Source organism: Paramisgurnus dabryanus, chromosome 7, assembly GCF_030506205.2.
Source record: "Paramisgurnus dabryanus chromosome 7, PD_genome_1.1, whole genome shotgun sequence".
Classification (NCBI taxonomy): Eukaryota; Metazoa; Chordata; class Actinopteri; order Cypriniformes; family Cobitidae; genus Paramisgurnus; species Paramisgurnus dabryanus.
In genome coordinates this window covers 48,346,412-48,373,899 of record NC_133343.1, presented here as the reverse complement: position 1 = coordinate 48,373,899, position 27,488 = coordinate 48,346,412, and the positions used below count along the sequence as shown (strand labels likewise).

The 27,488-nt window shown below is 41.1% G+C and overlaps 3 long non-coding RNA genes across 6 annotated transcripts; 1 reads left to right on the top strand and 2 right to left on the bottom strand.

Annotated features, from left to right (window-relative positions):
• Nucleotides 1-609: 609 nt before the first annotated feature.
• On the bottom strand, nucleotides 610-10,530 carry LOC135735390 (uncharacterized). Its single transcript, XR_010527543.2, has 5 exons — nucleotides 10,425-10,530; nucleotides 2,495-2,549; nucleotides 2,312-2,390; nucleotides 1,351-1,416; nucleotides 610-662 (listed from the first exon to the last, which is right to left on the bottom strand). It is a non-coding gene; the product is annotated as an uncharacterized lncRNA (long non-coding RNA).
• LOC135735389 (uncharacterized) lies at nucleotides 1,548-12,619 on the top strand. The gene is made up of 6 exons (XR_010527542.2): nucleotides 1,548-1,569; nucleotides 2,330-2,407; nucleotides 2,515-2,568; nucleotides 10,398-10,569; nucleotides 10,680-10,777; nucleotides 12,555-12,619. It is a non-coding gene; the product is annotated as an uncharacterized lncRNA (long non-coding RNA).
• Nucleotides 12,620-20,920: 8,301 nt separating this feature from the next.
• On the bottom strand, nucleotides 20,921-26,806 carry LOC135735391 (uncharacterized). Of its 4 annotated transcripts, XR_010527545.2 has the most exons (10): nucleotides 26,748-26,806; nucleotides 25,829-25,914; nucleotides 25,609-25,681; nucleotides 25,199-25,295; nucleotides 24,923-25,072; nucleotides 22,661-22,728; nucleotides 22,444-22,538; nucleotides 22,278-22,377; nucleotides 21,919-21,976; nucleotides 20,921-21,539 (listed from the first exon to the last, which is right to left on the bottom strand). It is a non-coding gene; the product is annotated as an uncharacterized lncRNA (long non-coding RNA). The 4 variants fall into 4 exon arrangements; XR_010527544.2 differs by lacking the exon at nucleotides 21,919-21,976; XR_012337092.1 differs by lacking the exon at nucleotides 21,919-21,976 and having other exon boundaries at nucleotides 24,923-25,026.
• Nucleotides 26,807-27,488: the final 682 nt, after the last annotated feature.

The window sequence follows — 27,488 nt, the reverse complement described above, 5'->3', positions numbered from 1 at the left end:
AGTATGTCAGGATTATTAGTATGTGAATTCAATAAACTGTAGTCATGCCACTATGCACAGTATTTGAGCTGTGATGTAATTGCACAAGTTTCCTTGCTTCATTCCCATCCGGACAGACATTTTGTTGTTTGACAGGTTGTTTGATGTTGTTTGCATAGAATGCACAGATTGAGCCTGATTAAAACTCTGTATGTCATTAGCAATAACCAATGTTAGGTAAAAAAATACACAAAACAATTTATTTCACAGAGTAATTAATATACACTACAAAATGTGAATAGCAGAGGACCTCAAGGAACAATGTTTAGGTACAGTTACACTGTATAAAACATTAACTAAACAGACAAATTATTTGTCATAGCTTCAATAAACAAAAGAATGTCACCTGGATTTTAGTTTCAAGCATTTTTCCACAATGAAGCCAAACTAGAAAATAAGCTTCTGCTTTGCATCTGACATCAATTCGGAAACCTGCAAAAATAATCACAAGAGAATGAAGAATGTTTAAAATATACATAGAAATAAGCTCTAAGGAGCGGCATGGTTTACAGTAAAATTATGGGGTACTCACACTATGCATACTGTATAATACCAAAGTATGTTTTCCCTTCAAAGTTTGGTGTGACTAGTGTGAGCGCTCCGTACCCTACTACACTTGGTCTCTGCAACAGTCCAGTTTAGTTCATGGTAGGGGGGCATATTTTGAAACATAAATATTTTCAAATTATTTGCGACCCTTACAAAGACACTAATTTCCCACAGCCAGCAACAGCACAATGTTTGTCTGACATCACAATCTTACTGTTATTACAACTTTATGATTGTCAACAACTACTACTTTAGACTGAACACCAGTGGGCGAAGCCAATGATATAATGATGTGCTGTGTCTTTCTGTGGGGGAGGACAAATGAGAATTAATTTAGCTAGTGACATCACTACTCCAGCCATTTTACATTCGTAAAAGAAGAATGCTGTCTGCGATTCACTTATGTTTCCATGATTGCAAAAACCTTTATCAAAGTACATATACAATTGTTAAGTGTCATAATTAAAACATGCCTAAATTGGCAGTGACCTGGCTTAAGTCGATACAAAACTCAAGTGCAAATCATGACACTCATATTAACTGTAGTTTTGCAAATTATTGTAACACCGATATCAGATATGAATAGTGTCTTATGTAAATATAAAAAGAGCAGAACAAAAAATTAATATAGTCAAAAAAATATGATCTGTGCATTAAGATTTGCATTGTAAATGCAATCTTATTGTTACGAAAAAACTTGGTTATTGCTGGAATCATGAATGGTCTGAATAGGATTTGAGTTTGTTAACTTGTGAAACTTACCTGCACCACCATTTACAGATCCAGTGGGTGCAGATCATCATACAGATGGTTCAAGTGTGGATCCACCTAATATTCAAGGTAAAAGAGCATTTGTTCACAGCATTATCTAAGAAAACATATCACTAGATATTACATATTAGATATTAATGTCTGACTCTGATCCATACGAAACAGATTTTCTGTCCTGGGACACTCAGCTAACCATCAAGAAAGAACACAGTAGGTTAACAAGAATCTGACCTCACGTTTGATCATTACAAAATTATGGCAGTACATTACACATTTAAGGACTGTTATTCCTCTGGCTGATTTAAAAATACCCAAAAATTCTTAAAAAGAAGCAGCCCTAGTTATTTTGGCTTGTTAAACAAACTATATAGACAAAACTATTGCGACACCTCCTTCTAATAAACAGGTTTAAATACTTTACTTATTTCCATGATCACAAATCTTAATGCTACAGCATATGATATTCTAGAAAAACCGTTTGATGCTAAATTTATAGCAAGAGTTTTGGCAGGGCCCTTTTCAAAACCAACTTAAGAATGACCCTACAAACAAAGTAAGGTTCAAACAGAAAATTAGTGATTCAGTCTGGTGTGGAAGAACTTTGACTGGTCTGAATAGACCTTAACTCAGCTAACACCTTTGATATGACTCAAAGGTTTTTAGCCAAAAACTCATCACCTAAACCTATCAATGACTTGTACAAGAAGCTGTAGTCATTTCGGAACAGAAAAAGGCACTTACAAAACTGTTGCAACAAAAATCAAAACAAAATTCTTTGTAGTGGTATTATATGGTATAGCATTTATATTTGTTTTGATTGGACATACTGGAATAAATAAACATGTTTATTAGAATGAGGCCTTCCAATACTTTTGTCTAGTGTATTTGCCACAGACAGGGTAACGCAATCCTTAGAGTGTGCTTCTTTGTAAATGTGACAAATAAAAATGACCTGATCCATCATTTCCAGCTCCAGTGGGCATCCTTTATCCATCCAGACCCTCATACAGATGGTTGGAGTTTTGATTCACCTAAAGTACCATGCAAGGTAAGAGAGCATTTGTTGACATAATTAGGAAGAAAGCATAAACGCATTGTTCATGGCATTTAAATACAACATACTGTTTAATACTACCTTTTCTGTTCAATCCATAGAGCACTCATTTTCCCTCTTGAGACCATGGTGTGACCTGCAAGGTCGAATGGAGAGTGTTATGGTGATTGATAAGGACTGTATAATTGAGTGGTCCTTTAATGGTTGCAGCCACCACGGAGCATTGATCAGAATGCTGACAAGATGTTCTCTTTAGGATGTTTTATTAAAGAAAGTATTTGTGTGTGTGGTTCTGAAACAGAGATACAGAAATATATATATATATATATATATATCAGTCAGTAAAACGTATATCAAATATTTAACAGGTATATAATAAAGCAAACACAATCAAGAATTAAATTATAATTTGTTATATATGAAACCTTTAAATGTAGTGCCACAATAAATGCTTATCACTAAGCAAATACACTACACAGGCTTTAATACACTACATCCCTTAAACGTATTATTTTCTGAACAATAACTACAAAATACACAATATACTGAATGCAGATTAACATATAATAATCATGAACTAAAGAATTCCTCCTTATTATAAACATTACACATTGTGCAAATGTACTAAACATACATAAGGTTTCCAAAGAACCACCTACGTTAATATTTAGCATTCTATATATACGCACGGGTAGCACGAGGCTCCGCCATTATATTATACATGCCACTACATGCCACGAAATTATCAAAGTGCATTAACATAGCATTAGCGTAACATTATTGTGATGACAAACATCAGTATTACTTACTGGTAGTTGCACGCACACATTACTAAAAACTCTTAAGAACAGCAACACTCTCTTATATTATTTATTAACTGCACAGTATTCCAACGTCAGCGCTCTCTCTCAAGCTTTCCGAAACTGAAACTTAACCTGTCCGCTTCCGCTGGTCAAAGAGCGCAATGACGCTCCTGATTGGCTGATTCTCACGCAGACAGGTCTATCTGCCTGAAAGGGGTCGTCCTTCGTCACAGCCGCCCCCAAATATGTTACACTATATTTGCTACTCTAAGAAGGACTGACCGTATCACTATCTGGTATGGCAGGCAGAGCTAACAGGCGAGCAACAGGCCTTGTGTAGAGTTTGTCCTTGACTTTAACTACTGCAGTCCTGACTCTTCCATCAGTTCCTGTAATGACCTCCGTGACATGACCTAAAGGCCACTGTGCTCTTGGCAGCTGTGGGTCCACCACCATGACTATGGTTCCAGTTTGCAGCTGTGCAGGGTCCTTGTGCCACTTGGAGCGAGTCTGAAGAGTCGGGAGGTAGTGTCGTATAAAGTGGGACCAAAACTGGTCGGCTAACACCTGAGAATGTCTCCAGCGACGGCGACTCAGGAGCTCAGACTCAGCATACACAGCCTGTGGTAAAGAGGGGTCGAGCCGCCCCATGAGGAGCAAGTTGGGGGTAACTGGGTCAACATCAGCCACATCTGTTGACACCTAACCCAGTGGTTTAGAATTTAAAATCCCTTCCACTTCAATAAGTACCGTCCGCAGAACCTCTTCAGGGACAGTCTGTGATTGGATGGTGGCATATAGTGCAGCTTTCACAGACCTCACTTCTCTTTCCCAGACTCCTCCAAAGTGTGGTGCGCTTGGGGGGTTAAACTGAAACCTAATCTGGTGTTTAGCCAGAGGAGTCTGGATTGTGGGGTGTAATGACCTGAAGGCCTCTTGGAGTTCTCTTTCACCACCCTTAAAATTAGTGACCTGGTCGGACCGGAGCTCTGCTGGCTTACCCCTTCGTGCAATGAAACGGCGAAGAGCCATCAAAAAGGAATCAGAGTCAATGCTGGACAGAACATCCACATGCACAGCGCGCGTCGTCAGACATTTAAATAGTATGCCCCATCTCTTCTCATGGCGACGACCAATTTCACTGTGAAAGGCCCGAATCAGTCCATGCCCGTAGAGAAGAATGGGGGCTTCAGCAGCTGTAGTCTTGACTGTGGGTGGTCTGCCATCTTGGGTACTACGGGAGAGGCTCTCCATCTTTGGCAGTCAGGACAGGAGTGCTGATGGCGCTTAACAGCTTCACGTCCATGCAGAATCCAGTATTTGCGCCGCAGCTCTGCGAAAAGGCGCTCTGATCCTGGATGGCGGAGGCTTTTGTCCATGTCCTGGATGATGAGCTGGGTCACTTTATGCCGATGGTCCAGGACCACTGGGTGAATTGAATCTAGCTCTAGCTGTTCACTGCGGCGAAGCCTTCCTCCAACCCGTATGAGTCTAGCAGTCTTGTCGTACTCTGGAGCAAGAGAGATCAGCCTACTGTTGGCAGCTACTGGCTTACTGGTACTCAAGAGACTAAACTCCTCAGGAAAGCTGTCCTGCTGAGCTCGTCTCAATACTTCTCTCTCTGCTTCTTGGTAATCATCGGCAGAAAGACTGACTGGGCTCCTTGATGACACAGCGCTTGATTGTGCAACCGCTTCTATCAGCGCTCTAAAAGAGGAAAATTGATCAGCATTTGGTAGCAGAGAAGTCTGTATGCCTGTAGTGAGATAGCAAATAGTGGGTTTTCGCAGCTCAACAGGATCCTCTGTTACCTCTGTGGCTGTGTAGGCCAGACTTTAGGTGACTGTTGTAAGAAGGCAGGGCCCTGACTCCATCTGGTCTTACTGGCCAGTTCCAGCAGTGATTTTCCCCGCGTAATGTCATCGGCTGGGTTATTAACAGAATCCACATATCTCCAGGCCCGGACATCAGTCAGCTCCTGGATTTCGGCTACCCGTGTTCCCACAAATACCTTGTACCGACAGGAATCGGACTGGAGCCATGGGAGTACTGTTGTGGAGTCTGTCCAGAAGACAACATTGCGGATATTAACTGTCAACTCTCTTTGCAATAGGGCAGCTAGCTGTGCAGCTGTCAGAGCAGCACACAACTCCAGTCTGGGTATTGATTGTTGCTTCTTCGGGGCCACCCTAGACCTGGCAGCAACAAAAGAGACCTCTGCACTGCCGTGTGAACTCTCCGTCCGCAAATATGCCACTGAGCCGTATGCCTTCTCTGACGCATCAGCAAAGATGTGTAGGTCTCTCTGGTGGTTTGAACTGTCCATCTCAAGGCTCACATAGCAGCGAGGCAGTATAATCTGGGAGAGATGCTCCAATTCTTCTTCCCACGTCAGCCATGACTGCAACACATCCTCAGGTAGGGACGGGTCATCCCAGTCTCTCTGTTTATCCCAAGTGCTGCACCAGAACTTTGGCCCGTGTGGTAAAGGGGACTATAAATCCCAAGGGATCATAAAGGCGTGCCAGAACTCTGTATATATTTCGCATGGTGGGTGTAGTTTTGTCCAGCATACGGTATTTATACCTTAAGGTGTCTGAATTGCATAACCAGCGGAGTCCAAGGGCGAGCTCCTGTGGGTCAGTGCCTGACTCATTGAGCCACAACTCACTGCTCTCAGATCTTGCTTCTTTGGGCAGATGACTGATGACTTCCGGGTTGTTACTTGCCCACTGGCGCAACTCAAATCCACCTGTAGCCAACAGTGAGGTCAGTTTGTCGACCAGGTGATGGGCTTCTTCAACAGATGTGAGACTTTGCAGACAATTATCCACATAAAAGGATCGTTCTATCGACACTCGAACATCTTCACCTGGCTGACTGTGGTCCAACACATGTTTCTGCAGCGCAAACGTTGCACAACAGGGGCTACATGTGGTGCCAAATGGAAGAACTTGCCATGTGTAGATGTTGGGTGATTCCTTTGTATTCAGGTCTCGCCACAGGAAGCGCAGCAAGGGCTTGTCTTCCGGGAGCAGCCTCACCTGGTGGAACATGCCCTTGATATCACTGCTGATAGCAATAGCATGCTCTCTGAAGCGCAGCAGTACACCCAGTAAACTGGAACTTAAGGTGGGCCCAGGCAATAGCAGCTTGTTGAGGTTTTTATCTTTATACGTGTAGGAACAGTTGAACACAATTCTGTTCTTTCCGTTGTGGCTCACCATGTGATGTGGGATGAACCAGGACTCAGCTGCTTTGCTCAGCTCTTCTCCTGACACTTTAACAGCATAGCCCGCATTTTCCAGCTTTCCAATCTCTGCACAGTATGCTGCTGCTCTTTGAGGGTCTCGCAGCAGACGCTTCTCTGTACTGCGGAGATTAGCTAGCACAGCCTCCTTAGGTGCCTGAAGCAGTGGCATGTTCTTCACTCTGAGGAGGGGAGTAGCGTAGCGCTGAATTCCATCAACCTCTACTCGTTTAGTCTTCGCCTCCAGCAGGCGGACTGCTTCCTGATCCTGCCTGGAGCGTGTGAGGAGCTTTTCACTCCTGTAAGGCAGAACATCCAGCTGCCAAAATCTCTCTACACTCTGTAGAAGCTCGCTAGTGGATGAGAGGGTGGAGATGTGCAGACACTGTTGTGATGTTGCCTGTTGCTTGGTGTACCTGGTCAGCCCTTGAAGTGTCCAGCCCAACTTTGTCTTCACCGCGGCTGGTCCCCCGTGGGGTCCCAAACGCACAGGCTCCACCGGAGTGATTAAGTGTGTTTAATCTGAACCGATTAACAGCAGGGGTTGCACTTTGTTAATCGTCTGGAAAGGGAGGCCTCTTAAATGTTTATACTTCCTCTGAAGTGCCTTCATTGAGTAAGTGTGCTCAGCCAGACAGAGTTGATCAGCAGTGAATGCTCTGTATATCTTGAAGGACTTCTTTGGATGGTCTACTGGAGAGATAGAGAATGACACTGCAGTGCCGTGCAGAACCCTGATATCTTGCCGAACAGTTCTGAGGATCAGATTTTCAGGTTCACCAGTAAGCTTGAGGCTCTGCGCTGCTGCAGAGAGGAGAATGGTCCGCTCCGAACCATCATCAAGGATAGCATATGTCTCCAAGGTGTGTTCACCGTTGCGCAACAGCACTTTACTCACTTTCAGTAGGACCTGGCTGCATCCAGCCCGCCGGTCTACATACAGAACTTCATTAGTTGTGCTGATAAGGCAGGATGTATCCTCAGCTGCAGGTTTTATATTCACTTCATGCAAAGCTTGCAGATGTCTACCTTTACACTTGTGACATATGATCTTTAAGCGGCACTGTGCAGCCTGATGTGAGCAACCGCATCGCCAGCACCTCTTGTTGGTCTTAATCCATGCTGTAATCTGTTCCACTGTAAGCTGTGCAAAGTTTGAACACTTATCTAAGAAGTGTTGTGTGTTAGAGCAGTACGGGCAGTATGCTGTCCTCTCTGGCTGCTTGGTGCTAGATAAGGCTTTCTCTACTGTCAGTGTGCTCTCGGGTTGGTCCGTGGTAAGCATAATGTTGGTATTCTTGCCACTCTTAGACTCACGGCGGCGGTCTACCCTTGGTCCTGCTCTGCCTTTGTTTTAACTAGTTAGAGGCTCATACACTGTCTCCTGCATCTTCAGCTCGTAGTCAAGCCAGTCAGAGAAGTGCAAGAGGCTTGGAATTGTTACACGCATTGGGTACAGGAACCTCTTGAATTCAGCCCGTATATCGTGTGGCAGTTTGGACAGCAGCCGTGTCACATGTGAACCACAGTGAAGCTCAGTCTTTCCACTGTCTCCAAGCTGGTCTAACATCCCCACGAGTGCTCTTACTTTCAGAGCGAACCGCTTAAACCCACTGGTGTCACCACGTGGTATATTAGGGGCCTCCATTAGATCAGCAATTTTTCTGAGCGCTAGCTGCTGAGGCTGTCCATAATGCTCAATTAAACTTGTCATGGTGTCAGTATAGGGTCGCAGTGAGTTGGTGTAGGAATCCGCTATTAACAGTGCCTCCTCATACTTCAGGTGATCCACCAGGATCTGATATTTAAAGCGCTCTGTAGCATCCACAGGCAGTAAGTTCTCCAGAGCTATCTTAAGTCTGGCAAACTCTCTCGGATCCCCTTTGGTGAATACCGGGATTGTGGGTTTAGGCCCGCGGTATACTAGCTCATGGTGGGGGGAGGGTTGCAACTCTTCGAGCAGCGACTCACATCTTTGTGGGGTGTAGGGCACACAATACCCTGGTGTCTGTGGTCGTGCTGGAGAAGGTGGTTCAAAGCGATTGGGATACTCCTGCAGACGTGTCGTCTTAATGTCCCTCAGTGCTGTTATGAGCTCTGCCATAAGATCCTGTGATGGTGGCTGATAAGTGTCGTCTGCTATTGGGGGAGGTGGCAGTGGCCAGTCATCATCATCGGGAGGCAGAGTATGACCACCAACTCGTGCAGGTGGCAGTATTGGCCTAGTTTGATATGGGGCGCCATCCTGCTCTATGTTGTACTGCTGTTGAGGGGGAGCTGGTGTAGGGAAAGGAGAAGGGGCTGTCTGTTGCAGTGCTGGTACATTTGGTTGGGGACTTCGGGCGTCCAGTCGCCTGTGCATGTCCATTAACTGTTGCTTTAGCCTCTGATTATCTTCCCTCAACTTATGAAGAGCTTCTAGGACCTCAGGCGCGGTTTCTGGGGCAGGCCTCGATCGGGTCGAGGCAGGCGTACTCTCATAGAGGGGTGCTGAATACTCGAACTGACGGGAATAGGCAGCCTCTGCTCCCTGTATGACCTTCCCATCCTCATGCAGCAGTCGGAGTGTGAGAGGCATCATCCTCGCGTGTCTCTCTGGAAATCTAACCATGCTGTCATAAGGCTGCTGTTGCTCTGGCAGATTAGATGTTTGCGGAGGCAAATGAGAGGGCTGCTGCAATGCTTGGGGAGGGATGTCATAGTCTTCCATCCAGGCTGGTCGCCAGACTTCTCGGCGGGGTCGTGCATCTGCTGGGCGTGTATACTGATCCGAGAACATCTCTAAACAATCCCACGATGACCACACGTTATCCGGCTCGAATGACCAAATTTGTTATGGTGATTGATAAGGACTGTATAATTGAGTGGTCCTTTAATGGTTGTAGCCATTATCAGAATGCTGACAAGATGTTCTCTTTAGGATGTTTTATTAAAGAAAGTATTTGTGTGTGTGGTTCTGAAACAGAGATACAGAAATATATATATATATCAGTCAGTAAAACGTATATCAAATATTTAACAGGTATATAATAAAGCAAACACAATCAAGAATTAAATTATAATTTGTTATATATGAAACCTTTAAATGTAGTGCCACAATAAATGCTTATCACTAAGCAAATACACTACACAGGCTTTAATACACTACATCCCTTAAACGTATTATTTTCTGAACAATAACTACAAAATACACAATATACTGAATGCAGATTAACATATAATAATCATGAACTAAAGAATTCCTCTTTATTATAAACATTACACATTGTGCAAATGTACTAAACATACATAAGGTTTCCAAAGAACTACCTACGTTAATATTTAGCATTCTATATATACGCACGGGTAGCACGAGGCTCCGCCATTATATTATAACATGCCACTACATGCCACGAAATTATCAAAGTGCATTAACATAGCATTAGCGTAACATTATTGTGATGACAAACATCAGTATTACTTACTGGTAGTTGCACGCACACATTACTAAAAACTCTTAAGAACAGCAACACTCTCTTATATTATTTATTAACTGCACAGTATTCCAACGTCAGCGCTCTCTCTCAAGCTTTCCGAAACTGAAACTTAACCTGTCCGCTTCCGCTGGTCAAAGAGCGCAATGACGCTCCTGATTGGCTGATTCTCACGCAGACAGGTCTATCTGCCTGAAAGGGGTCGTCCTTCGTCACAGAGAGTAAGTTGCCTAAAAAAAAAAAAAATAAATGTATTTAAAATCGTCATTAGCTAAACATCAACATGTCTGAGGCAGATGCAGGTCTGATAATCTGTCCAACATTCAAAACCTCACAGTAAATCTACAGTCTTGAGTACTGTTTTAAATCAATGTATACATATGCTCATTATGAATTTTAATAAAAAATACTAAATGTATATAAAAAGCCTCAATTCAATTATTTTTTTGATATTGCAGCTGTAAACGAGACAATCTTGGAGTCACCTGCATTCACTGGTCCAGTTGTTAGTCCAATTACAGATGGAGATTATAGAAGAGGATGATGTCTTTTCTCCAACATCTTTCTAGACTGATAAAAGATCTAGACAGGCTTGAACAAAAGTTAACAGAGGGGCTTATATAAAGAATGGTAAGAACCATTTTATCCGTCAAACTTTTTACCAATTATTGTAAACATAAACAATATTATAGGGCTTAATTTGTTTTAAACATTACTTCAATGTACTGTATCTGTTTAAGGTGAGCAACTACACATAAAAGAAGAACATGGAGAATCTGCCCAGAGGTGTTAACCAGCAATGCAGCTATACAACTAAATTGATGCAGGCGGAAACAATGTGTGTATGTTATGTTCAAATGTTTTACAATATACTTAAACAGGTGGACCTGTCATTATTGCATTAGTCAAGTACAACTGAGTAGGTTAAGTTTACATATCAACGTCAATAAATATATATAAATAAATATCAGTCTTGACAGCAAACATAATAATGTTAAATAAAATAATAATTACAGCTTTTTAAGAAATTTACACGGGCTCAAACTATCAGTGAAATTAACTATCAAAAACCTAAAATTACCACAGACACGTGAATAAAATATCTAACGTGAACTAGCTAGTTACTGTACATACATTGCTTATTATCAACGAAATTTCTAGTTAACTGATCCCACACTCAGCATTATTAAAATGTATTATTACTACATACCTTAAACAAATGTTCCCTTAAATCGCCAGACCAGGACAGGTTTCTTTCTTGCCCTTCTTCTTTTGCATTGCGACGTCGATATAAGTGCATGGTGTGGTGTAGCACGAATTTAACTAGGGATGCACCGATCCGATATTCCGATACAGCACGTTACCCATGGTTGTCACTGACAAGCGATTAAAACGACCAAGTATTATAAGAGCACCATAAACGTTTTTATGCACTATAATCAAAGTCATCTTACACTCAATAGCTTCATGTGAAGGAACAAACGCACATTTAAGATATTAATGTTCACAGAAACGCTGTAACTTACTTGCAAACTGAGTTAATCCACTGGTGAGAAGCAGACGGATGAAAACGTGTCATTCAACACACGCAGACACACAAGATAACTGTAACGTTAGGCTTTATTAAAGATCTGATTTTATAAAGTCTCAGGAAGCTGTTGGATGTATGCAATTCAGTATGTGCTGAGTTAATGCACAGGTGAAGCGGACGGATGAAACGCGTCATTCAACACACAAACACACTCAAACTGTAGGCTGTTTTAAAAATCTGATTTTATAAAGTCTCCGCAAACTGTTGGATGGATGCAATTCAGTATGTGCTGAGCACACGATGCATCTAATCTCTTTGAGTTTTAATAGCTATGAACGTAACTTTCCATTGCGGCGCGAGGATTCCCATGTGAAGATGCTTCTAGAGCATCAATGCTACACCCAGGAAGCGCAGTATGATTTAGACGCACTCACTATGATTTAGGCCCATCAATTCTGCACCCGAAATGTGCATAAAAGGTCCGGTTAAGTGCATAATTCCCAAAATAACCATCTGCACACTAAAGCTTTTTTACTGTGACTTTTTGCGCAAATAAGGAAAATATATTTAGCATACTTATTTGATCAAACGTGTCTATTTTATTTTCTCCTAAACACTGCCATGGTTAATAATTACTTATGTTCTTGTAACTTGTAAATCATTTTAAATGATTGGTTTTTACATTTAAAAGTATAATTATATATAATATAATTATATTATGCTAGATTTAGCAGAAAGCACTATACACATTTATATAGTATGTGTGCGTGTGCATGTGTGTCTGTGTGTAATTTAAATTGTTCAAGAAAAATACAGTAGTATCGGATCGTCAGATATCGGAATCGGCCGATACTCAGAATTCGGGTATCGGAATCGGATCGGAGATGGAAAAAGTGGTATCGGTGCATCCCTAAATTTAACGCAAAGACGCTCATATTAATAATATACACGATATTGACGATTAATACGGATGATTTTATCTTTGTTTGACATTCTAATCAGAGTTATATTGAGGAAACAAAGAAAACATATGACATAGTTTGTAAAATTAATTTTTCCTTATTTTTGTAATGGTTTCTTTTAGAATGCAGCTGCTGCAGATGAAGAATCCGTCCGTCTACCACTGAAGGAGAGGCGGAAAATCGGGAAAAGATGTTCTTTGCCCAAGGAAGCATTTGATTAATTTAAAGATATTGTGTTTCTTTGTATGTTATAGAAAAACGTTGCTTTTTTGCATACACTCGTGTAAATATGCATCTTATGAATGTTTTTCTTTGTCTATGTAGCGTGAGGGGCTCAAAAGACCCTAATATGTACTTATTCCTCGACTACGCCACCCTGGGATCTACCCATGGGAAATACTAATTTAAATTAAACAGGTTCAGTGTGTACCAAATAAAAAGGAACAGAGACAGATTTCTTATTTTAGTGTTGAATTTTATTAACCTCCTCAACACATCCAAAATCAGTTAAAATATAAACCTTTATTATTAGTACCTTATTTTATTTAAGACTGCAACATGAATCATTAAAAGGATACCAACTGTTACAATTACCAATTAACACCAAACATTCCAATGGATACAAAGGAAGACTGACGAGCCACGGGTGCAGGCCCACTTTAACCCCAAAAGGTTCACCCAAAATAGTGCCTGTAAAGAAAAACACATCAACACGCACACACACACACACACACACACACACACACGCAAAGTGCCGCACACCGTAAATTCACAAAATTCACACAGCATGCAGTGTAAATCGTAGCACAGATTCCACCATCAAAGGACCAACACCCACAATCCAACCAATGCTCCCAGATGATCCACTGGAAAGGAACAAATACACAAAATCAGTTGGTTATCACACAGTAAAATCTCTGCAAACAGTCCCCCTATAGTCTTTTTAACAATCAGCTAAACACAGCATCCATACAACGTGATGGAGGCCTTAAATAAAGAAAACCAAACAAACATTAAATCACAAAACCCAAAAATAAAGGGTAAAGAAGGACAGCAGTGACCAAATGCAGTTCCCCTCCGTTTAACCAGGCGTGCACAATACCATACTCAAATGGCAAACAAACAGCACATCCACAGTCCAGCTGCCAAAGAGCAAATCTGATCACCCTCTTATTAAATCCACAACACTTGCACATGAAGGATAAACACAGCCTTATTAGGAAAGAACTCTGACGATGAAACAAACAGGCAATCAAGCAGCAACCATTCCTCACAGCGGCTCAGACACTTTATAAGAGTACGGAATCTGAAGCGTTTGTTCATTTGCTCACGCTAATCGGGACACTTCCTCTTAAAGGGGCAATCCATTTAAAGGGGCAATGCACTCACTGGGGCCTACCTTTTAAAGGGGCTACGGTTTTTATGCTTTAGAAAAAGGTATATTTTAAAATAAAAGGCCCCATAAAAGGACCACACTACAATCTACCCCCCTTTTGTTATCGGCGCCCCGACGATAAGAGAAAAACTAAACCCATGGCCTAAAAACAGCCAATGTCATATTACTACACCCAGGGACTTGAGAGGCTGCAGCCCTATCAACTCTACTTATAGCTACTGGCAAATGATGGGGGTTGGAATGTCTTCCTGCAGTCTCTCTGGTACTTCGTCTGGGTTGAAATCCACTAGTACTAGGAACAGAGTCCAAACTTTCGTCCGTGTGATTTACATCATCAACGACTGGGACACCCACTTCTTGACTCAAGGTACGTTCCACAAGATCCAAAATTGGGGCCTCTTCTACAGTCTGAGGAGCAATCCACCAATCTCCCTCCAGCTCTTCATCTCCTACTGTTGAACCAGTATCTATTGATGGAACCGGGGATGCAGGTGGCAAGTTAACAGGTGCAGCTCGAAGATGGACACAATGCACATGTTTGACATTACCACTTCCCTGAAGGGGCAAGATGGAATAGACAGCCCCACCGTCCTTGGGGGCTTTAATTATTCTATAAACTGTAGGCCCCCAAACATCTTGGATTTTTGCTCTTCCTCGAATATCATTAGCTCGAAGATAGACCAGCTCACCTTCCTTGAAACCCACAGAAGTCACCTGCTGGTCATGACGTTCCTTCCGAAGGACTGCAGCAGCTTTCAGCCGTTCCTTAGCTGTATCAAAAGCTATTTGCAGACGTTGGCGATGCTCTTGCACCCACTCACTCACAGATCCTGTTACTGGCTCCTTAACTCTACCCAAAAGAAAGTCAACAGGTAAGTGAGGTTCTTGACCAAACATTAAAAAATAAGGGGACTCCCCTGTAGATTGATGAATAGTGGTGTTATATGAAAAAATCATCTGGGGGAGATAAAGGGGCCAATCATGCTTCTGATCTGGCTGAAGAGTTCTCAGAAGGCCATGCAACGTCCTATTAAATCGTTCGCACTGTCCATTTCCTTGGGGATGATAAGGAGAAGTGCGGGTCTTCTGGATTCCATAGAGTTCACACAACTGCTGAATTAGAGCACTTTCAAAATTTCGACCTTGGTCGGAGTGGATACGAGCAGGCACCCCAAACTTATAGAACCACTCTTGAACAAGTACTCTTGCCACTGTAGGGGCCCGTTGATCTCTAGTAGAAACTGCCTGGGTAAACTTAGAGAAGACATCAGTCATAATTAAGACATGCTCTCTTCCATCCCTTGAGCGATCGAGAAGGGTGAAATCTATGGCTAAGATCTGATTTGGTCTAGAGGCCAACAGATGCCCCATTGGAGTACGAGTTATGGATGGAAGGGGTTTTGCCATAGCACATCGCTGACAGCGCTGGCACCACTGTTTTATATGTTCATACATCCCTGGCCAATAGCACCTCTGCCGCACCAACTCCGTTGTCCTCTCGATGCCCTGGTGCCCGTGACCCTGATGCAACTGCTGCAATACTTCTTCCCTCAAGGCTTCAGGTAGGATCAACTGGTATTGTTCTTCACCACCATCGGGCCGGTGGAATCTGCGATACAGGAGCCCCTCTTGATCAAACAAACGATCCCACTGCCGTACCAGTTCTTGAACAGACCTAGAAAGTCTTTTCCGTTCCAACCGATCAGGGCTTCTTTTCTGATGCCAAAAATTAAGAAAAGGGCCTATAACTGGATCCTGTTGCTGAAGAGTGATCAAGTGATTAATGTCATGACTTGGGAGCACAGAAATTGCCAGTTGGGTTACCAAAGTAGGTATTAAGTCAGGATGTTACTGCAAACTTTCTGGAAGAGGAGTCCCTGGAAGAAGAGGGTCTAACCCTGATGAGATGTCAACAGAATGAGGTTGCCTTGAAAGAGAGTCTGCATTAACATTTGTTCTTCCTGAGCGGTAACGAATTGTAAAATCAAAGTCAGATAACTGGGCTGCCCACCTCTGTTCAGTCGCTCCCAATTTTGATGTATTCAAATAACTGAGTGGATTGTTGTCAGTCCACACAACACACTTATGTCCCAAAAGATACTCGCGAAACTTTTCTGTCATCGCCCACTTCAAGGCCAAAAACTCAAGCTTCATAGAGCTGTAATTGGACATATTTCTTTCAGAGGGGGATAAAGCTCTGCTGGCATAGGCAACTGGCCTTACTCGTCCATCCTGATCTTGAGACAGCACAGCTCCCAAGCCACTATGACTGGCATCAATCTCCAAAATAAAAGGCAGGGAAAAGTCCGCATAAGCCAACACTGGGGCAGTGGTCAGGGAGACTTTTAAGTTATTAAAACTCTCTTCACACTCCTTAGTCCATGCAGTTCCTATTGGGTGCCTTGCACTCGCCCTATGGTGTTTGCCAGTAAGCGTAGCAACCAGATGATGCAATGGTGCAGCTAATTTGGAGAAACCCTCCACAAAACGTCTATAATAACTGGCGAATCCAAGGAATGATCTCAACTTGGACACTGTGGTGGGATGGCCCCAAGTTGACACAGCCGCTACCTTTTCAGGGTCGGTGGAAACACCCTCTTCAGTGATCACATGGCCAAGATACTTCACTTCTGTTTGAAAGAAGCAGCATTTTTCCAGCTTAACTTTTAGTCCCTCCTTCTGTAGTCTAGACAGCACAGACTCCAACCGGACAAGGTGCTGATCTACGGTAGACGAAAACACAATAACGTCATCCAGGTACAACAGTAAAGACTGAAAATGTTGTGCACCGAAAAGCCGTTCCATAAGTCTCTGGAATGTGCTAGGTGCATTGCAGAGGCCAAAGGGCATACGATTAAATTCAAAAAGTCCAAATGGCGTGCAGAATGCAGTCTTCCCCTTATCCTTCTCAGCCATGGGCACCTGGTTGTATCCACTGGCCAAATCCAAGGTAGAGAACCATTTAGCTCCAGAAAGTGCATCCAGGGATTCTTCAATGCGTGGTAATGGAAAGGCATCTCGACGAGTCTTACTGTTTAGCTGTCTATAGTCCACACACATCCGCAGGCTTCCGTCTTTCTTTTTAACAAGAACTATAGGGGATGCATAAGGACTGCAGCTCTCCCGAATCACCTGGGCCTCTAAAAGCTGGTTTATATGGGGCTTAACAGTATCATAATCAGATGGAGGTATACGTCTGTACCTCTGCCGAACAGGCACATCATCGACTAAGGGAATTTCATGCATTATAAGATTTGTACATCCCAGGTCACCCTCATGTGCTGAAAATACAGAAGCATATTTACTCAACAAGTCTCTCACCTTCAGCTGATCTAACGCAGACAACGCCTGCAGATCTACAGATTTTATAATCTCATACATGGGGTCCACCTGACCTACGTGGGAATTTACCCTAGCTACCTCTAGATCATGGGATTCAGTGTATACTTCTGAAATCCCTGCCGGTAAACTGACAATTTGAGCTTGATGTAACATCCCTAATGGGCATCGGGGACGAAGCTTTACAGCAGTTCTATTAACATTCACTATGGGGACATAGGCTGTACCCCTACAAACCTTGACTACAGCTGGATAAAGTACTAGACCAGACGGAAGAGAAGTACATCCAGAAGACGGCTCAAAAAGTGCAGTATTAGCTAATGAAAACACCTGCTGGGAGCATGTAACTGCAATAAACCTCACAGACTCAGCAGGGACAGACATAGCATATCTACCCCTAACCCTAGCCAAACACCCAGTACGCTCAGGCTGAGTTTGATGGCATAACTGAAGGGCTTGTTGCAAAACATCAGGAGCCTGCGTGACTTGTGGGAGGGCAAATAAATCTGGACCGTAATGCCCAAATAACTCAGTGTAACATTCCCTTATAATATTCATGCCCAACACACCAGGCACGGAAGTTGTGGATGTAGAGGTTTGAGAGCCTCGCACCACCAGGATGCCACGCTTAGGAATAACCCTATCCAGTACTTGAACATCAAGCTCCACATACCCAATGTAAGGAATGTCAAGACCGTTAGCGGCCTTAAGCTGTAACCACTGACATGCATGAGGAACTTGTGAAAAATGCTGAAAAAAATAGGTATCAGAAATGGTAGAAACCATCGACCCAGTGTCTAAAAGACATTTTACTTGCACTCCCCCCATTGTCACAGTAATTGATGGACACATACCAACTAATTGAGAAACAGTCTCATTACTTACAGGACTGGGCAACCTTGAGCCAGTAATATCCCCTTCTGCTCTGTGGCTCTGCAAAACAGAGGGTGTTAGTTTTCCGTCGGCTGATTGGGAGCCACATTCTGTGGCGGGCGAGGCTGCACACGAGGCTGATGGTGCCGAGCCTGCAAAACACGCTCATTATCACAACTACTAGCGAAATGGCCCGGCTGCTGACAACGTCTACATATTATTGGGGCATTACGTGACAATGAAGTGTGTGTACGGGGTTGCTGCAAAGACATAAAACGTTCAGAAAGTTCATTAAGCTGTTGCTGTTGTTTCAGCATTAGCTCTTTCAATTCTGCTAATTCAGATATCTGGATAGAGGGCTGCTGCTGTCCACTATTATCCTTAAAAGTCTGTATGGCACAAATGGATGGAACAGAATGACTCCTAGCCCTATCAATAATAGGTCTACCTTCCCGTTCCCATCGAATTGCTTCAGCCCTTACATCAAGTAGTGTGCAACCTGGTTTCGCTCGGACCGTCTGCTTCAAAGTCCTGCGAAGATTAGGATCATTAACATGTTCAACAAACTGATCTCTAAGTAAAACAGCAGAATTAGGCAGTCCATTAGGTGCACACTTAACCACTCTTTCCATTAAACTAAACAGGGCATGTGAATACTCTTGTAAGGACTCCCCCTCTAGCTGCTTCCTAGAGAAAAAGTCCTCCTGTAAGGCAACATAAGATTGAGAACAACCATATAGTTCTTGCAAAATGGACAAAATCTTTTCAGGATCTTCACGCAATCCGGCGTCTTTTCGTCAACTCCTCCACCGATTTCCCTCAAATAAAAGCTGAAAAAACGTATTCCGTTGTTCATTTTCCTCCCTGAACGATCGTGTGACCTGCTGTGGCAGTTCTTGATCGAGCAGAACTGAACAAACATATTGAAGTTTATTAAAATCTCGACAGAAAATACAAAAACAACCTCCAACACACTAACTCAAATACAGCGGGATAGGACGCGATCCTGCAATTATGGCCATAATGCCACACGGCGTGACGTCAACTCCACATTCCCTATACATCTTTACCATTCTTCAAAACGCAACGCAGCACAATGTCATTTAAGTTGAACAACCGAAGTTACATGATAAAAATTGGTATTGTTACACTATTTAAATCACACAGATGAGTTGGTGTCAGCAGCCAGCTATACATTTACACAGGCTTGTGAATGTGAACTGACCTGAAAGTGATGCGCGAGTTTTATTTCGTACTTTTCCATTTGAAGACAGAATGCCGCGTTCTGTTACTGTACAAACGGATGGCGGATGAAATTAAAGCATCGCGAGAGCAAACTGCTCCGCATGCTTTTTAATTGCTCTCGCGGTTCTTTTATGTTTATCTTTGCAGCAGCATCGAACAAACTTTTGATCATCTGCAGTCAGCTGGGGGGCGGGGATTGCGCACAAACCAATAGGGAGTCGGAATGGTGTATGTTTATACTTCTCATCCAACCACAATCGCATTCATCTGGATGATGCAATTTAATTCAATTTTTTTAACGATGACAATCCGGAAAATAAAAAAGGAAACCCGCCGAAATTAATAGTAACGAGGCGATTTTTAAAATGTAAGGAGTAGAAAGTACAGATAATTGCATGAAAATGTAAGGAGTAGAAGTAAAAAGTCGTCTGAAAAATAATTACTCCAGTAAAGTATAGATACCCAAAATATCTACTTAAGAAAGGTGTATTTGTTAAAGTATACAATTGTTGACGGACATGGATTGCCAATCATAATGTTGAGTAAAAAATAAATCAGATTAAAACTTTTGGAAAACTAAAAAAACAGCTGTAAAAACTTGCGTAAGATATGCCAATGGCTCACACGATTGGTTTTTAATTATCATCATTAAACGTTATGATATTGTCTAGATACCAAAGAAAGTGCATGCATGAACCAAGACCCTTTTCAAACATGAAATCTACGGCATTTTCTGTGATTTCACATACATTAATTTCTCGTTTCTTTACAAGCATATCAATGCATACATCAATTACAAAGGCCAACATAATTATGATATTGACAACGTAAAACTCGACCTCGTCACATTCATAAAATATCTCTAGGGCCTTTCTAATAATCACACTGGGTTCCTCTTGGGCCTGGACCACCGTCTGAACCATGTTATTGAGAGAGTCATCTATACTTTTCACACCATGTGTTTTTTCCTTGAGTCTGGTTACACACTCGGCGTTAGCTTTGCAATAATTTGGAGGCAGGCACACATTGGCATCTTTGTATATAACAGTACATAGTAGATTGATCATTTCCCGCTTGTAGTTATTTTTAAGCATATCTTTAAAAAGGTCGGTACCATACACATACCCCATCTGGCCATTGCGAAGTCGTTCGAATGATCTTTGTGCCATCTTTTTCAAGAATCCGTAGCATCGTAGACAACTTTGCTTGCTTGTTTGTTTCTGAGTTCAAACACCTTCTCAGCAACAAAAGGATCGTATCCACAGTTTCTGCCGCGCAGCGTTTGATAGTTTGTTTGCAAATTCGGACACCTTCGCAGCATCAAAAGGATCGTGTCCACAGTTTCTGCAAAACATAAAACAGACCTCTAGGGTGTGCGAATCCGGCACAGTTGTTCAAAATTGTTCTGTGCTGTGTTAATGCGGGTTACGTTTTTGGTAAAGGTTCTGTGTTCAGAAGAAGAGCTTCTCATCTATACAGGCCTCCTTCTCCGCTTCACAACCCCAGCGGGCATTTGATGTCAATTTAACATCAATTTGACATCAAACATCGACGTCAAAATTACATCACAGAATAGGTCAAAAATGAAAGTCATTTTGACGTCAAAGTGTTGATGTCAAGATTTTGACCCCTGCTGATGTCATTTTGATGTCAATTCTACATCTATTTGATATCAGGATGTTATGATGTTGATGTCATTTTAATGCTATTTTGATATCCCAGCCGGCATATGATTCACCTTTGAAATTTGTCTTTTAATAAAAACACATTCTTTCAAACAGTTTCCAGTTAGTAGTGCAAAAATTGAATATTCCAAATATAGAATGAAATCATAAAATAAGAAAACAAAATCAGGTTTAAAAGTCATTTTATTTATAACTGCAAATATGAATTTTGTTGTTGGTTTAGTTAGGGTGACCATACGTGCCATTCTTCCCGGACGCATCCCGTCCAGGATTTCGGTGCGTCTTCCGGAAGTCGTATTTGTTGACCGCATACGCCATTCAGTTAAAAACATAAGATATACAATCGTAGTTTCATTCTTCTTACCTTAAAATGTAACGGTTGCTTTTCTGTAATAATAATAATAATCCTCTGTGACGTATGCGGTCGACAAATACGAGTTCCAAAAGACTGGACAGGACGGGTCCGGGAAGAATGGCACGTATGGTCACCCTAGTTTAGTTGACAGTCTTCTTATGGCCACCACCACCCGTCCATTCTGGCTCATGCACTTAAAAAATGATGACAGCATCTAAAGAGGAAAAACAAACCGCATGTTATTTCATTGTCAAAAATGCTATGTTTTTTAGGCCATGTATAAAAAAAGTTATTGCACATGAAGGCAAGATGTGTGTTCTTTAATGGTCTGACTAGAAACATAGCATAGCTGATGAAGGAAGAAAGCTGTTGTGTTTACAAATGTGACAATGAGCTTCAATTAAGATCATCTACAGTGCATTCAGAAAGTATTAAGACCCTCTTCACTTTTCAATTTTGTTATGTTCTTTCATGATACTGCAATTGTATACATTTTTCCTCATACATTTTTTTACATTTGCAAACGTTTTTTGAAACGTTTGCAAATGTATAATTTTTTACATTATACATATTCAGACCCTTTCCAACAATACCTGGAATTTAGCTCAGGTGTCTCCTATTGGTCTTGATGTTTCTACACCTTAAAGGGTTCTGATGAACACAAAGATATTTTGAGGAATGTCTGTAACCAAACTGACCATAAGCACCACTGACTTCCATAGCAGGATAAAAGAATACAATGGAAGTGAATGGTGCTTCTAACTGTTTTTTAAAAAACAAATCCAGGTGTTGCAAGGTTTGCTGCATCCTTCCCAAAAAGACCTGAGGCTGTAACTGCTGCTTCAAAAGGTGCGTTATCTATATCCCCCCCCCAAATTGAGATGCTAAACAAAGCAAACATTGACTGTTTACCTTACGTGTGGGTCAAACAGCCTCTTGTGCAGTCACTTACCAATGAAAGCTAAGATGGACTCCAGACCTTCTGGACTGTCTGAGAGAGACTTCAAACTCAAACCAGACCAGCAAGGCATCACGTTGGCAGACACCCCAACCTGATCAAAAAATTTTGATTAGGAGATATTCTTGTCCTATTTTTAATATAGATTTTACAAACTTACCACAGATAATCTGGCAAAGCAAAGACTTATGAAACAGCATCTTCCCAAATCTCCTCTTAAGGCTCATCTTGTCTATCATGGCATTTAATAAAGTTCTGAAAAAAAAAACATATTTCATTTGTACAAAAACATAAAAAAAACTGTGGCCCAAGCACAACTATTAAAAAAAATTAAGAATGTTTCCATTTTTTGTCATGGGACACTATTATTTCCTTACTTTTTGAGGGGTACAGATTTGGCCATCTGGAAAGACACATGACTTCACCAAGTTGCACGGTGATCTGCCTACAATATAAAACACATAAAAAAAATAAAAAACAAGTCATAGCCCCTTTTAAAAAGAAAACATAAATTGTGAAATACAAAACACTGCATCTTAATTATTAGGATTACTAGAATTTGATCGGAATACAATCCAAAACAAGTAAAAAATATATTGTAAGGTTCCATTACTACACGGTAGCTTGGTGGTGGATTACAATGGTTGGTGATAACTTGAATTTTATAACTCATGGGCATAGCCATAATTTTAAAAGTGATGATTAGAGCCATAATAAATAAAGATTAGGGCTGTGACAGTTCTCATAACAACCGTGGTGGTAAAGTGCGGCCTGCGGTTGCGTGCACGTCACAAACTATGAAAAAATATAAAGTACAATCTCCCCCAGCGAGATATCTTCAAGTTTGTGTGAACGCAAACAGCCAGCAGATTCAGAGTTAGAGCGCTATTTGCAACTGATATCAGTGATGACACGGTGGCTTGGGAGCAGAACAGAGGCAAAATATTCTTTCTTGGTCACTCAAGGTTGCGAAAAAGTATCAATCTGCGCTACCCGTACACCATCAGAACATGTTTTTAGTGCTGCTGGAAACATTGTAACCCCAATAATGTTTCTCACTTTTTGTTTCATGGATTGAAGTGCTACAATAAACACACATAGGCGCCAATCCCGTGGGTGCTCAGAAGCTCGGCTCAAGCACCCAGCGAAATGGCAAAGCACATATGTTCAGTTTATTCACATTAAAGGTACTGTTTTTCCTGATCGCAAATTTAGTTTGTGTGTAATGTTGCTGTTTGAGCTAAGGTATTATTTATGCTCTAAGTTCACTGCCAAGTAGGGTTGTTGCGGTGACAGAATTTTCCCACCGGTAAATCAGCGCGTGACAAACCCGGTGATACCGGTTTCACCGGGTGGAAGGGGCTTATAAATGCATTATATAGGGGCATTTTACTTTCACTTTTGAATTAGATGCAACTGTTGTTTAAATCCAGCGCTTGCACACGCTGCGTTAAATTGCGTATGAATTTGCATGCAAATGCGAGTACAACAGCTGGTTTAAGTGCTTGAGTCAATGTGCGCAGGTACTTCTGACAGAACCCGCCAGTCCCAAGCAGAGCAACCGGCTATTCCTTCATAAAGCGCTGCTTGAATGGTGGGTTTATTATTATTCTTAATGAAAAAACACAACAACAAAACGATCTGACCTATATTAAACATCATATATGTATATTATAACAAAAACGAGTAAGCACGCGGCTTCTGCCATCATCTGCTCGCCGCAGTCTGACAGAAATAAATGAAATCTGACACCCGCAGCCGCTGCTCTGTGATGATGCGAGTTCAGCTCCGCTGAATTCAAACAGCAGACACATTCAGTTGTAAGTGTTTGCTCTCTCTAACAAAACTAAATTATTTAATTACAAGAAAATATCAAAACAACGGTGAAAGACGGTGTCCCGGTGGTGATCTAAACGGTGAGAGGCTGAAGCACCGGTAATCACCGTTTCACCGACTATCGCAACAAGCCTACTGCCAAGCGATATATTCCCCTTTCAAACCATACAGTGAACGGCCAGTTTGTACTATAGCCCTCTAATTCCTGGTTGAATGACGAGCATTGACTAACCTCCGCCCACAGGAACACGTCAGTCGCCAGCTAAGCTCAAATGGCTCTGGCTGCACAATTAATCACACACGATTGTCACGGACATCTCGTCAGTAAAGCTGGTTCCTTGATTAGTAATAAATCACCATCAGCTGCTTTCAGATGGAGCGCCATTTACTACACAGAGCCGTAGTTCACTGACAAAAGGGAAAATATCGCATTCATAATCGGCAATGATTTCTCCTTTTGTCGGGTCTGTGTAGTAAATGGTGCTCCATCTGAAAGCAGCTGATGGTGATTTATTACTTATCAAGGAACCAGCTTTACTGACGAGATGTGTGTGACAATCGTGTTTGATTAATCGTGCAGCCCTAGCTCTAACTAAGCTAAGCTGCTGTTGAATCACAACACACTAAACAAACTACACAATCAGAACTCGTTACATATTTCTGAAGGAGGGACTTCATAAAACAAGGAAGACATCAGCCCGTTTTGAGGACAGTGAAAACAGCACTATACAGTAAATTGTGTGAAAAATACTGTTTTTTCACACAAAACATGAACACAATCAAAAACACAGGAAAAACATTACCTTTAACTTCACAATTCACACGAAAACGTGACTGCGCCACTTTCCACCTCTTCAAAGCCTTTGAGCGCTCCAGAATCTAGAGCACCTGGCGTTGCGAAGTAAAGCTTGAGGTTGTGATGAGCAACCACCGGCGGAAAAAGAAATTGCCGCCTATGAACACACACATTTGTTAAGAAACATCATATCTGATCTTTGTTTACATTTTTATATTTCAAAATATATGTATGCATTTTATATATATATATATATATATATATATATATAAAAGATATATACCTCCCCCCTCACACAAACACATTCTATAACCACCGCACCACAGTGGTGAATTGGTGCATTACCATCGCGGTGGTAAAATACTGTCACTGTCACAGCCCTAATAAAGATAAGAAGGAAAGAAAGCTGTTATGTACACAACCACAAAGATCCATTTTGTCTGTCAATATGAACCCTTTTCAAAACTTCCATCAACATCTGCTCTGAACTATGAATTAAATTCTGACTCTGTCTATTGAAAACAAAGGGTGTGAAACATGTATATAATATAGAGGGAATAGTGACATAGAGAAGAAATTAATTGCTGTGCTGAACAGAGACCATTGCATCCTGAATTAATTTCTAATATTTTCCTAATGACAATGATAAACCAGTACTGAGAAACAAGTAGTAGGTGGTTTTAAAAAGCTTACCTGTGAAGTTTCTTATGTTTGTGTTATTACGTTTCTGATCTGACAACCCTTGCTGTCTGATTCTTCTTCAATCCTGACAACATATAAAAAAGTAAAATTAGTGCAATAGTAAAAGATAATTCTATAAATGATGACCTTTATCAGAATGTAATGCATACACTTGCATAATGCATTTAAGTATATACTGTGAAATATCAGGGTTAACATGTCACAACATTACCTGATCCAGACAGATGTAATGGCTGGTGATGCATTAAAATCTCAGCATTGACAAGATCACCATCACTATTTTTAATTTGAAGGGCTCTGATAACAAAGACATTACAAAAGAGTTATAAAAATACACTGAAAACAAGAGCACATTTGTCTGGATAACTAATATTTTCAAGTTCCATTAAACTTGCTAATTATTCATCAAGAGAAGTAAGCAAAATAATACCATTACACTTCATTTCAATTCAAATAGCACATGCCAACCACTTACACTGTTTGACTTTTTCCTTACAAAGGAGTTAAGAGTTTTATTCCGCTTTAAATCATGGATACAGCGCGAGGGACCGCAGACACAAGCATAAGGATGTGACGTAACGTGTGATGCCTGATAAATGCAGTTATTGCAAATTCGCGAGCAATAAAACACCAACATCTCATCTAACGTTAAGTATAAACACTTAATCAGTAACATGAAATTAAGCAAGCAGCATTAATTAACTGACCGCACTCATCCAGCTGCCGTGCTGCTCCTCTTTACAAATGAATGACAGAGGTGTCTGTGGCGCCTGTAAGACCTATCAGATATTCACTGACTGAACTACGATATCAACGCTTTTCTACCGAACAGTTGTCCAAAAAGCCCTTACATTTAAGTGCTTTTCTGAAGCAATAAACAACCAAGTGGTTAAGTTGATAAGACCAGATATCATATTAATTGATTAATATTCATATTACAATCATATTAATGTAACCGTAGTCCAATTTCGGCGAAAACATGCCGTGGAATAGCGAATCAACCATTATAACGGATACGTTCACAAATAACAGAAAAAGCACGATGCATATTAAACATAAAACATTTTATGTGTGAATAAAATAATGTTACGCGTTTTAAACATTGACTTATTGACTTGATATTTCCTTACCTCGATGCACTTTCTCGATGATCACGCAGACAGCCGTTAAACTCTCCAGTCTCGTGTAATCTCTATATGGGGAGGCTGTAATCTCGCGAGATTACCTCGCTATTTTTTTAGTCAGGATCAAACATTCCAAACTGACTTGTATGAATTAAACTGATAAAAGTCTTGATGTATTTTATTATTAATGGTATTCTTAAAATTTATATTTAACATATTATATGTAAGACACTGTGATGAAAATATAATAACAATAAAACAACAATAAAAATAGTTTATTTGCATGTGTCTATTACATTTTTAACTCTCCCAATTACTTTTGGTAAATTTTTAAATAGTATTTTTATCAGTTTCATAAAACGAGTTTTTACAGCTTTTTACTGAATGATTCACAAATTACAATGTCATTAAACATTTATTTTATTGACCCTTTGCAACTGTTTACCATTCACTGTTGTTTCAACGTTGTGTCAACGTTGAACAAACAACTAAGCTTTTTCAACCAAATTTCAACGTTGAAGGTCGGTCATATGACTGCTTGGAGGATCATTCAATATCAAGCTTCGAAATCAGATTAAATTGACCTTTTATAGTATATGCAATTATAGTGTCATTTTAAATGTGAACTACTTGTAAACATGCTAGGATTTAAATAAATAAAAAAAACCACATGCAAAATACATAGACCTACAACTTACAAGATGTTAAAAATGAGTCTCATTGATTTACAATGAGTAATAAATATAC